The sequence below is a fragment of the Triturus cristatus genome, chromosome 6, assembly GCF_964204655.1.
Source record: "Triturus cristatus chromosome 6, aTriCri1.1, whole genome shotgun sequence".
NCBI classification, from domain to species: Eukaryota; Metazoa; Chordata; class Amphibia; order Caudata; family Salamandridae; genus Triturus; species Triturus cristatus.
Window position 1 is genome coordinate 1,690,468,583 of NC_140589.1, and position 12,189 is coordinate 1,690,480,771.

The following is a 12,189-nucleotide window of genomic DNA, read 5'->3' on the forward strand; positions in this document are numbered from 1 at the left end:
GGAGGATCGCCCGGTACCAGCTGAAGGACTCACCTCCATGCAAGCACGGCGGTGGCCGACGCCTGACCCACCAGATGAAGCGTGTCCTGGCGGTGGTCTTCCCTGACTTGGATAGGCAGTTACAGGAGTTGCAGCAGCAGGAAGGGGGTAGGTACATGTGTGTTTGTTGTGTGTCACCAGCTTTTGAAAGTGCTCAGTCGCCTGGATACAATGCGAGGGTTAATTTGTGCAGTGCATACCCTGTTCCCCAAAGTCAAACGGTGCTGTTCTTCCTCCCTTCCCCTCCTTGACATGTGTTCCCTGGTCTGTGTGTAATCACTATTGCACATGGTCATCTAGGTTGGCAGTTAATCCAGGTGCACATTGCTTTCTGCATCATGTGGGGGGGGGGGGGTGGGCTCTGGGACATGTGTTGTTACCTTGCCTGTGCCCTGTCCTGTTCAGTCATTTGGGGGTCCATATTAGTTGGCACTGATGCTGAGTCTCAACATAGGAGTGTGAGTTTTCAAATGAACAGACTTGCAGCATGCATGACCGATGTTGTGGCCTCAGACATGATGTGCATGAGTGGGAGATATGCATAGTGCCGGGACGGTAGCTCATGTTACAGTCAGATAATTCCAGGACCATGGAGCAGTGTGTCCACTACAGTCCCCTAAGACACCCTTGCCTCGGAATCATGTGTGTCATCCAACACTGTGCCCATTCTCTGTGTGTTCAGCATAGTTTGGCCTCTGTGGCATTGTTCCCTGGCCTCATTTGTATTTATCTAAAGTGTGCTACATGTGCCCATTGTACAGCCTGACCCCATTTTGCTTGTGCATCCTCACACTGGGCAGTGCCTGTGTGTCTATGTACAACTATCTGTTGATGGTTGTTTGTCACAAATATGTGTTGGCAGCCTCACGAGGTGATGTGGAGTACATTTAGGAATTCTTGCTGCACATTTTAGTAAACCCAGATTAAGAGGTGTAACTTCTTGATCTGTCTCAATCACATTGTCTCAGGTATGGAGGGTTTGTGCGGGCAAGGCCTACATGTCCAAACCTTATGTCTCCTTGCCAGGTCTGACCTGTGTGTGATAATTGTCTGGACAGACACTCAACATGCAGTGACCCAGTCATGTTGTGCTGGGTATAATGTTTGTGCTTTGCAGCATGTGTCAAAATTTAAAATACACGGCTCATGCTTATCCATTTTTGCCACCAGTGTGTGGTCGAGATGCTACGTAGTTTGGTCTGTGTGTGCTGACATCTGTGTGGACATTCTTGCTTGCCATGAGGGTGTCTCCTCAGTGCAGGTGCTCCTTATCCCGAAACATTGCAGGCCCAATAGCTAATGCATTGTCCTGTGTTTGGACATGTGTGCCACTCCACATGACAGGCAGTGGGTCAGATGTGTTGCCAACTGTGTCATCATGGTACGGATGGCCATGTGACAGGTGGCATTATTCAAGTTTTTAGTCAAGAAGTATTGTACCTTGGCACTCACTACACTTGTCAACATGTCTCAATTTTTCATATGCTTCATTTTGCTAGTTTGTTGTGAAGGACAATAATGTGCCTGCATGACAGATGTCTCCCAGGGAAGTGCAAAAGAAAGTACTTTTACACTTTCCGTGGACACGCTGGCACATTTTACAGAAAGGCACAGTTCGATTACCACTTGTTTTCTGATTATACATATCCATGTTCACACAGTGTGTTTGCATTTGGGTAAGTCCTTGGTTGTTGCTGATACCAACTTACGAGTGTCAAGTCATCCAGACCACCGTGGTGCCATGTATATGTACTTACTGATACCCCATTTCTTCTTTACAGTGGCTTATTAGAATTCGTCTGGCAGCTCATACAATTGTCAAGTCAAGTCATGGGTATTTATATCGCGCACATATCACTCTCGCGAGTCTCATGGTGCTTGCAGTCTGCAGAGAGCAGGATGGAAAAGGCTCTTATACGAACAGCCAGGTCTTCAATCTTTTTCGGAAACAGTTGTGGTCTGGCATGCTGCGAAGTTCAAATGGCATTTTGTTCCAGGATGCAGGGGCCAGAAAAGAGAAGGCACGCCCACCCTGTCTGACCGTGTGGATCTTAAGAGGGGTGAGCAGAGCAGAGTCACTTGAGCGCAGAGCCCTAGATGGTTTATACCATCAAAGTTTTTGCATCCAGTATTTAGGACCCTTGTGATACATTTGCTTATGTGTAAGACACAAGGTCTTAAAAAGGGTGCGTTTTCTCACAGGAAGCCAGTGTAGAGTTTTAAGACAGGGTGCCGACGGTGATCTGTGAGGGCGGTCGAGGACCAGCCTCGCTGCGGTATTCTGTAGGACCTGAAGTCTGTCGAGAAGATCAGAATTGATAGATACCAGTAAGGCGTTACCGTAGTCCTTTCTATTAATTATAAGACCCTGTATTAAGGGTCTACGGGCTTCAAGGGGGAGCCATTTAAAAACTTTGCGGAGGCTCCTCATAACACCAAAACAGGTGCCAATAATGTGGTTCACATGTCCCTTCATGGACAGACCGCAGTCCAGGTGGACGCCTAGGTTACGAACCAGATTCTTGTGGGGAGGACATGGGCCAAGTCTGGATGGCCACCAGTCCTGCGACCAGTGGTTGAGCGCTTTGCCGAAAAGCATAATCTCCGACTTGGTCCCATTTAACTGAAGATGGTTCGCTGTCATCCATTTGTCCACATGTGTCAGACAATCCTTAAAACGCTTCTTGGTTTCACTGGGATCCGAGCCTAGTGTGACCAGAATTTGGGTATCATCTGCGTAAGACAGGACATCGAAACCATAGTTTCGGATCACTGCAGCTAGGGGGGGCCATATAGATATTAAAAAGAGTAGGGCTCAAAATAGAGATCTGAGGCACACCCATAGTTACGGGTCGCTCCCTGGAAGTGATGTTACCCATCTGGACAATAGTTTTGCGGTCTTTCAGATAGCTAATAAACCAATTCAAGGCCAGCCCTCTGACACCAATCTCCCAGAGACGTCGTTCAAGGATACAATGGGAGATGGTGTCAAAGGCCGCCGACAAGTCAAGCAGCACGAGGATCGCAGACTGGTGTTTGTCCAGAGCTAGTCTGATGTTGTCGGTAACCTCTACCAGGGCGGTCTCGGTGCTGTGAGCCGCCCGGAAACCCGATTGCGAGGGGTCCAAGAGTCCATGGCTTTCGAGGTGGCACACCAACTGTTTATTGACCAGTGACTCCAGTATTTTCCCGAAATAGGGTAAGAGAGAGATTGGCCGATAGTTCAGGAGAGTCTTTGGGTCTGCCGAAGGCTTCTTCAGGATTGGTCTAATTCTGGCGGTCTTCCAGCATAAAGGGAACTCAGATTTAGCCAAGGATTTGTTAAATAGGCTAACTAGCCTAGGTAGGACTGTAGAGGCCATCAAAGGAAAATGTTTTGAAGGGAAAGGATCCGCGGGGGAGCCAGATTTTATTTTGTTCATGACCATAGAGACGGATTTGAGGTCACACTCCATGAAGTCGGTCAGGAAGTTACATTGGTCCAGTACAGGGCACGAGGATTCAGTTTTCCCGTCCGTAGGAATGGGGGGAAAGGTTTTATGAATCTTCATAACTTTTTCCTCAAAGAATTCTGATAGCGAATCTGTCCAATTTTGAGAGGCAGAAACCGTATGCTCGTCAGCAACCGCGGTAAATTCTTTAAGGATGTGATATAGTTCCCTAGAGGAGTTTTCGGCTTTAGTTATCCGACTTACCAGGTGAGTTTTTTTTGCTTGCTTAATTTAATGCGTGTAGCTGTGGTGAAGTCTTTGATAACCTTCACGGTCTATTGGGCGTTTAGTTTTCCGCCACACTTTTACTGCGGTGCGACACAATTTTTTTGAAATTTTTAGATGGTCAGTGTACCAGAAAGAGGTTCGGTTCCTCGACCTAATGGTCTGTGTCGGGGCAATAAGGTCTAGTGTGGACAATATTGCCTTATTTAGCTGCACAGCGTCCTCATTAAACACTCGCCTCGGGATTTGGGGAGTAGGAACAGAACTTGTCTTGGAACTGTAGTGCCGTTACTTTTCGCCAAGGCCTGCAACATATTTGATTGCTGTCAGAGTGTGGTTTCTTTCTAAAGGCAGTGGGAATGGTGAATTCCAACAAGAAATGGTCGGTCCATAGTAGGGGCTCCGGGGATTTAATAATTAATTCTGGTGCATTAGAAAACAGGAGGTCAAGCGTGTGGCCTGCCTTGTGGGTAGGCCCTGCCACCATTTGGACCAGACCCAGGGAGTTAGTGTTTGAAAATAGTTTATCCGTATCCTGATTATGTAACAGTTCCGCATGGTGGTTAAAATCACCAAGGAGAAGGAAATTGTCGGAGGTTATAACATGTGGGGCGATGGTTTCAACTAGTATGTCCGAGAAGTCCCCTTTCATACCGGGGGGACGGTAAACCAGGGCCGTGTAAATGTATTTTTGTGTGCACCTCATTGTGTGACTTCTGTCATACAGGCAGATGTGTCATCTGTTCACAAAGTGGCACATTCACACATTCTAAACATGTACATTGTGTAAAGTGTTGTGAGTCCCAAGGGATCGCAATGTTTTTGGTTAGGGTTTCCAAAGTACTCACAGGTCTCAGAGTGTGGGGACACCTTCAGCATTGAGGTGTGTTATTTGGCCTTGGGTGCACCAATACTGTTTCGTCCACAGTGAACAAGAGGTGGCATGCCTTCATAGTCTTGCTGTGCTCAACTGTCCCCAGACACTAGCTTCTCAGTTTAATTTGATATCAAGTTATTTGCTGTTGTGTCAAAATCTCCATTGTTTCCAAGTGGCATGGTGGGTCAACCAACTGGGGAGTGCAGGGTTACATATGTGAGGACTATTCTAGATGTTACTCATGATGCATTTCCTGATATGCACTGTGACATTTTTGTTTGGCCTCATGTGTCTGTTGTATACAGGTGACTGATTATTTTCTGTATCTTCACCTTGCCCACAGCATCATCGGAGGACACCGAGGGAGACACCTGCACGGACGTGGAGGAGGGATCCAGCACCGCTGCCACCACTGCTGGCGAGTCTGCGGGAGCAAGTGGCACAGAGGGCGAGGGGAGTCAGACGGAGGACCTGTCTAGTGACAACACTGACTACGATGCTGACAGGTCCGAGGCTGAACTCCTCGAGGGGGCGGAGGCTGCTACAACACCTGGCAGCAGCACTACATCTGTCACCGCCCCCTCCATTCCCATCACCGTCCTCCCAGTTGCTCCGGTCCCTTCTGTCCGTGCTAGGCAACACCGTGTCTCCTTCGTGCCAGGCACCACACCCCCTGCCCCTGTCCCCCCTGCTGCCCTCACTGCAGAGTCTGTGGACATTCTGCGGCAGTTGCAGGTTGGCCAGACACCGATGCTGAATGTCCTCTATGGCCACACCCGAATGATGACACAGATGGTGTCGTACATGGAGGGCATGTCATCAGCGATGTCTGACCAACGGATGTTGCTGAGGTCCATAAACTCTTCACTGACGGCAGCAGTGAGTCTCCTGCAGCGCTTCGTTCCCCCCTACCCCTGCACCATCCACACTTCCCACTCCCATACCTGTCCCAAGCACACACAGACATTCCCAAGCACGCACCCCACCAGACACAGGCAGCACACCACCACGTAAGGGCAAGTGCACCCCTCCTGGCACGCACACTCAGGGGGATGAAGGCACACCCACTGGGTCTGGGGCACACAGGCATACACGCAGCCACAGTCCGAGTCTGCATGCCGCACTACCCAGTCCCTCCAAAGGCACTCCCCTCGGCTCCCCTACCACACACTCTGACAAGGAGGCCTACTTGGCTGTTCTGGGCCTCAGCCCCTCTGGCTCTCCAGCCCGCAAATGGGAACGGCACTCCACGGGTAGGGGAGTTGAGTCCCCCCCTGTCCACCCGCTCCCCCAGTAGCGCTGCACCCCATCCCTCCGACCCCCCCTCCTTTGATCCTGTGTTTTCTTCGGGTGCAGGGGATACGCTGGACGAGCTGGCAGCAGTGTGCAGCGTCGAGCTGCCCTCCACCTTTGGCGCTGCCCCACCCCCTGTGGTGGAGGCGTCCTTCCCTGCACCCACCACACCTACCCTTCCACCTCCTGTCCCTGCGGTGCCTGGTCCTTCCCCACATGATGCCCCCCCCCCCAGTCGATGAACCTGAGGGTTCTAATGTGCAGGCAAGCTAGGGGAGACGCGTGGCCATGGGATGTATGACGTTACTACGCCATCCATTACCCCGCAGTAGGTTACAACGCGGACGTTACATCGTCTGCATTGTTACCACGGAGGGCTTTACATCGCAAGTCGTTTCTACGACTTGCGCTAGGTGGCGCGCTGGACTTAGGAATAGTATAAATTACTATTCCTACTCCAGTTAGCGCACCAGCAGGGAATGTGTTGGATTTAAAATCCAACATATTCCCTGGTGTTGTGCGCCATCTAGCGCAAGTCGTAGAAATGACTTGCGATGTAATGCCATGCGTGGTAACAACATGGACGATGTAACGTCCGCGTTGTAACCTACCCGCGTGGTATTACCCACGTTGTAAACGCTGTTTACCGTGGTCATGTGTCCCCCCCAAGGACTTCTGATCTGGACTGGCCATGTGTCTTTGTAAATAGTGTCCTTTTATACATTTTCATTTAATGCTGAATAAAGCATTTTCTTTTCACTTTGAACACTGTTGCATTTCAGGTATTGATGTGGGTGCTGATGGTCCCGGAGTTGGGGTTGTGGTAATGTGTTTTGTTTCAGGAAAAATTTGTAGTCTGGTGCTCATGAGGTGGACCATGGTATCTGCGTGCCATCACAAGGTCTCTGCAAAGTATCTTTGCTCGTGTGTGCTATTTGTGTTTGGAGACATTGTCCCAAGGAGTGTTCCTTCCTCTGTGGCACCTGACATCTTCCCTGCAGGGAGTTGCACTTTTGTTGTGCTGACCTGTGTCTACATTTCCTTTGTTGGTGACGGATCCCTTCAACTATTGCCATGCCTGCTCAGCAATGTCTCCGGCTGCATCGTCTGTGCCATCCTTGCTAGTCACTGTACTTGTGTATTGAGTATGTTGTAATGCCTTAATGGCGACATTCACCATTTTCCGCACTCTGCATGTGTGTAATCCCAGCCTAGCACACAATTGGTACTTGTTCTGCAGGGTATTTGGGCATCTGACTGACAATTGTGGGCATTGTATCTGTGGGAACTCCACACTATTCCTTCCATGAGAGGCAACATCTTGGTGGCTGTCCCAGCACCTGTACATTCCTATCAGTCCTGGGATGTGCGTGACAGTGTGTGCTCCCTTTGGCTCTCTTAGTTTAGTGGGCATTGACATGAGTATACAGTCTTGTGGCATGATCTCTGTGTGTGTATTGTGCTGCATCCGCCAGGGGTGGGTATGCATGTGTCATTTGTCCTCACACTCACATGTGTTGTGTCATGCAGTGGGGGAAAGACATCCATCCTCATGGGAGTGGGACACTGCTGTCAGTGATGTGTTGTTATGGCACTATCAACATAGTCAAACATTAGGGATGCGTACATACACCCATGGAGTTGTGCTCATCTGATCATGATGTACACACCCCCATGACTCTGTCCACTGCTGGGAGTGATAGGCACCCGCCCCTCACATGTCTCTAGCCACTGCTGGGAGTGATAGGCACCCACCCCTCACATGTCTCTGTCCACTGCTGGTATTCCTCTGCACCCACCCCTCACATGTCTCTGTCCACTGCTGGTACTCCTAGGCAGACACCCACCCACCCACCCGCACCCTTGGTGCTGTACACTGCTGTCCTGGCCATGAACACACCCCAATATACTGGTTATATGCTGCACCAGGCCATAAGCCAACATTCGTGGCGTGTGTACGCCTTGTATCACTAATGTACTGGTGCCCTAGAGGTACGGGTGATGCGGTCTGTACCCTCGCTCTGAGGGCTTGGGTACGGCCTATACCACCATTGTAATGGTGATGTAGGAGTACGCGCCGTACCCACGCCCTCAGAGCGTGAGTACGGCCCGTACCACGCGTACCCCTACATCACCACTACAATGGTGGTACGGGCCGTACCCCCGCCCTCAGAGCGTGGGTACGGGCCGTACCACCATTGTAGTGGTGATCTAGGTGTACGCGCCGTACCCACGCCCTCAAAGCGTGGGTACGGCCCGTACCACGCGTACCCCTACATCAGCACTCCAATGGTGGTATGGACCGTACCCACGCCCTCAGGGCATGTGTATGGCTCGTACCACGCGTACCCCTACATCACCACTACAATGGTGGTACGGGCCGTACCCACGCCCTCAGAGCGTGGGTACGGCCCGTACCACCATTGCAGTGGTGATGTAGGAGTACGCGCCGTACCCACGCTCTGAGGGCGTGGGTACGGTCCGTACCACCATTGTAGTGGTGATGTAGGTGTACACGCCGTACCCACGCCCTCAGAGCATGGGTACGGCACGTACCACGCGTACCCCTACATCACCACTCCAATGGTGGTACGGGCCATACCCACGCCCTCAGAGCGTGGGCACAGCCCATACCACGCGTACCCCTACATCACCACTACAATGGTGGTACGGGCCGTACCCATGCTTTGAGGGCGTGGTTACGGGCCGTGCCACCATTGTAGTGGTGACGGGTACGCGTACGCGGGGATTGGTGGACACGCCCCCGAAGTGACCAGACCCTGGAGGTAATGTATGGCCAGTATATGGTATTTTTTAAATTAGGTAGAGGTTATGTTTCCTGCCCCTCGCCCCCCCTTTGCCCCTGCGGCGTGCGCGGCGGTTTCGGTGCACCAGGTCGTAGGCTAGGAGGGCCGGAATGACACGTAGGATGGGGTCCATGGCTGTCCGTCGCGCACCGCTGCTCCTTCTTCGTGTCGTCCTCAATTTCCCGGGAGTTTTTGGCTGCCGTAAAAAATTATCCGTGCGGAGTGACGTAGGCACGAATCATACTTGCTGGTCCGTAGAACGCTGCCTGACTCCGTCCAGACGTCACGTACGCGATGTCCCGGATCGGAATTGTGGGTATTTTTTCGTCGCACGTAGTTTTTTACGATTCGTACCGACATGGTATTTCTGTACGAATCGTACTTGCTGGTTTGTAAGGAGCATTTCCCGGGTACGAGTCATATGGAGAATACGCTCCGTACGACCATTCGTACCCGGGTTTTACAGGATCGGAATCGGCACCATAATGTTGTTTTGTTAAATTGTTGTGTTCATTTTAAAATTTTGTTTTGTAATTAATTCAAACATAGGTTGATGTTTTGTATTTTTATTGTAAAAGTTAATGGTAATGTTTATTATATTTTATTTTGGAATATATTTGTTGAAAATGTTTTGAATAAGGTATAAGATTTATACAAATTTTCATAGTGGAATGTTGGGCATATGGGGAAAAGAAAGGGAGATGTTTAAATGTTCTTATAAATACGATGTAATCTTTTTAAATGCAAATGATAATTTTTTTAATCAGTAGTTTTATAGTTTAGGAATTTTTCATTTTGTAAATATAAATGTTAAAATAGTTTTTGCTGATTTTGATGTTTTATATTTTTACATTTATTTAATTTACCCCTCTAAATGTATGTTTTAAATTTGGATTTTTCTTTATTTTTTTTTAATTAGTTTTCATTTAAATCTGTTTGTGTTCAGTTACTTTCTATCTTCTGTTACTGTTTATTAAAATTTTAAAATCATAAAACTGTAAATATGTATATCTTAATACGTAGATAAATGCTATTTTACACTATACTTTTTTTTTTTCATTGTATTTGTTATAAATTTTAATCGTTTTTAAAGCTGTTTTAGTAATATTCTATTTTAACACATACTTTATTGATTTTCACAATAACTTTCATATACTGTATATATATGGACATTGCAAAGAAGGAAGCCAAACAAAGTGTCCGGGAGTGTCCATTATGGTACTCCAACAATAATGTACATATGACCTTGTCAGCGCCTTAACAGCAGGTACTAGCATCGTAAGACAAGGTATCAATATTCATATCAATAAAGGAAAAGAAGAAAAAGGAAGAAACAGCCTCCCCAACTTCCGCCTGTACCTCCCAACCCTACTCTCCCCCACAGCACTCTCTGCTCTCCCCCATCTAACAACCTCTCCATGCCAGCTGATGGTTGCCGGGGACACAGTAGACTTCCACCTCATGGTAATTGATTGCTTTGCTATCAACAAGGCAAGATTGGCAAATCGGGTCTGTACTTTTTGTTTCTCGGGACAGGGCCGCAGTCCCAATATACAATACTCTACTGTGTCCCCACCAGGAATTCCAGTCACTGTCCAAAGGATTTCTGTGATGGTGGCCCAAAAAGCCAACAGGCGTGGGCAGGCCCATTGCATGTGTATGAGGTCAGCAACGTGTATGAAACAACGGGGGCAAAGTGCATTCGCTTCTGGAAATATTCTGTTCAATAGGTGTGGCGTGAGATAGGTCCTGTGCAATACCATGTACTGAATAAATTTAAACTTACCATTCCTGGACACTCTCTTGGGATGTTCAAGAATGAAATCCCACTACTTATCCAATAGCTCTCTTCCAATGTCCGCACTCCATTTGGCTTTAAGTGCCTCTAGCGAGGTTGCCGCGTGGTTGCGGATTCCTCTATACAGCCACCTAGTTAGGTGAGGACCGTTACCCATGAGGTGTAGTGTGTGTACTAGTTCATGTGTAGGGTGTTCTTCGCTCCTTGGTGCCCAGTTCTGCTTGACATACCTAATGATGCGCGCATGTAGTATATAAAGGGAGCTCGGCACCCCTTGTTCCCTGGGGAAGTTTTCATGATCTAGTAACATGTTGTCAAAGAAGAGTGCCCCAACCGTATTTACACCCTCCTGTGCCCATACGGAATAGCTCCAGGTAGTGACTACTCCTGCAGGTGTTGGAATCCCGGTCAGTGGAATGTTGGGGGCGTAGGGGAGTCTTTGATTTGTGTACTGTAAGGTCTTGCTCCAGTAAGTTAGGGCTATCTTCAGTAACAAGGGAGCTGTGGGAAGGGTGTGTCCCTTAGGCAAGAGTAGGGTATGAAGGGCGCCTTGGGCTAACTCTTGCTTTGTGAAGCCTATCTCAAGGAGGTTATGTCCAGCAAGCCAGTATGCCAACCACTGTAGCTGGCTCGCATAACAGTATGCCCTAAAGTCAGGGACAGCCATGCCCCCGCTATTCATTCTCGGCTGATGTTTGTTGAGTCCAACTCTTCTGTGGCCTTTCCCCCATATGAGCTCTATCAGGAGAGAGTTCAGGGTTTTGAATATATCAGTCGGGATCACTACTGGCAAGTTGGCAAAATAGTAGAGCAGTCTCTGAAGCATCACCATTTTGGTAATGGCCACTCTACCCGCCACAGAAAGTGGCAGTGACGTCCAGAAAGCTACCTAGGTTTTAAGTGTTTTAACTGCTCGACAGAGATGCCCTCCAGCAATTCCTTTGGGCCCCCGATATAATTGTATGCCTAAATATTTGAAAGTGGTGGGCTCAATCAGTAGCATTAGAGGGTCAAAGCGCACAGGTTCTAGCTGTTCCACAGCATGAAACTAGAAAGCGTACGATTTAGTTTTGTTAATGGTAAGACCTGAGACTCCTTGGAACTGAGTGAAAATATATGGGATAGGCCCAAGGTCATCTTGAAGATTGTTTAGGTACAAAATAATATCGTCTGCGTATAATGACAGGGTGTTTGTAGTGCAGCTGATGCATATGCCCTTCCCTTCAGCCTCCCGCCGTAGCTTCATGGCTAGGGGTCGAGTGCAAGTACAAACAAAAGGAGCGATAGCGGGCAACCTTGTCGTGCACAGCAGTTGATTAAGTAAGCCTGTGAGATGTGTACTCCTGTTCGAGCTCTTGCAGTGGGTGACTTGTATAATAACTTAACCCACCATATGTAAGCAGGAGGAATGCCATATTTTGCCAATGTTGCCAGCATATATTTCCAACTGAGAGAATCAAAAGCCTGCCTCAAGTCTAATGAGATACACTCCGCACTGGGAAAGACTGATGCAAAGGCGGACAGCACATGATATGTTTTAGTAATATTCTATTTTGTGATTTAATTTGTTGTTTTTCTAATTACATAAATTAATAATATTTGAATTGTTTAATATTTTAGATTGTTAGTATTGTATTTGTACATGTTTGTTTCAAAATG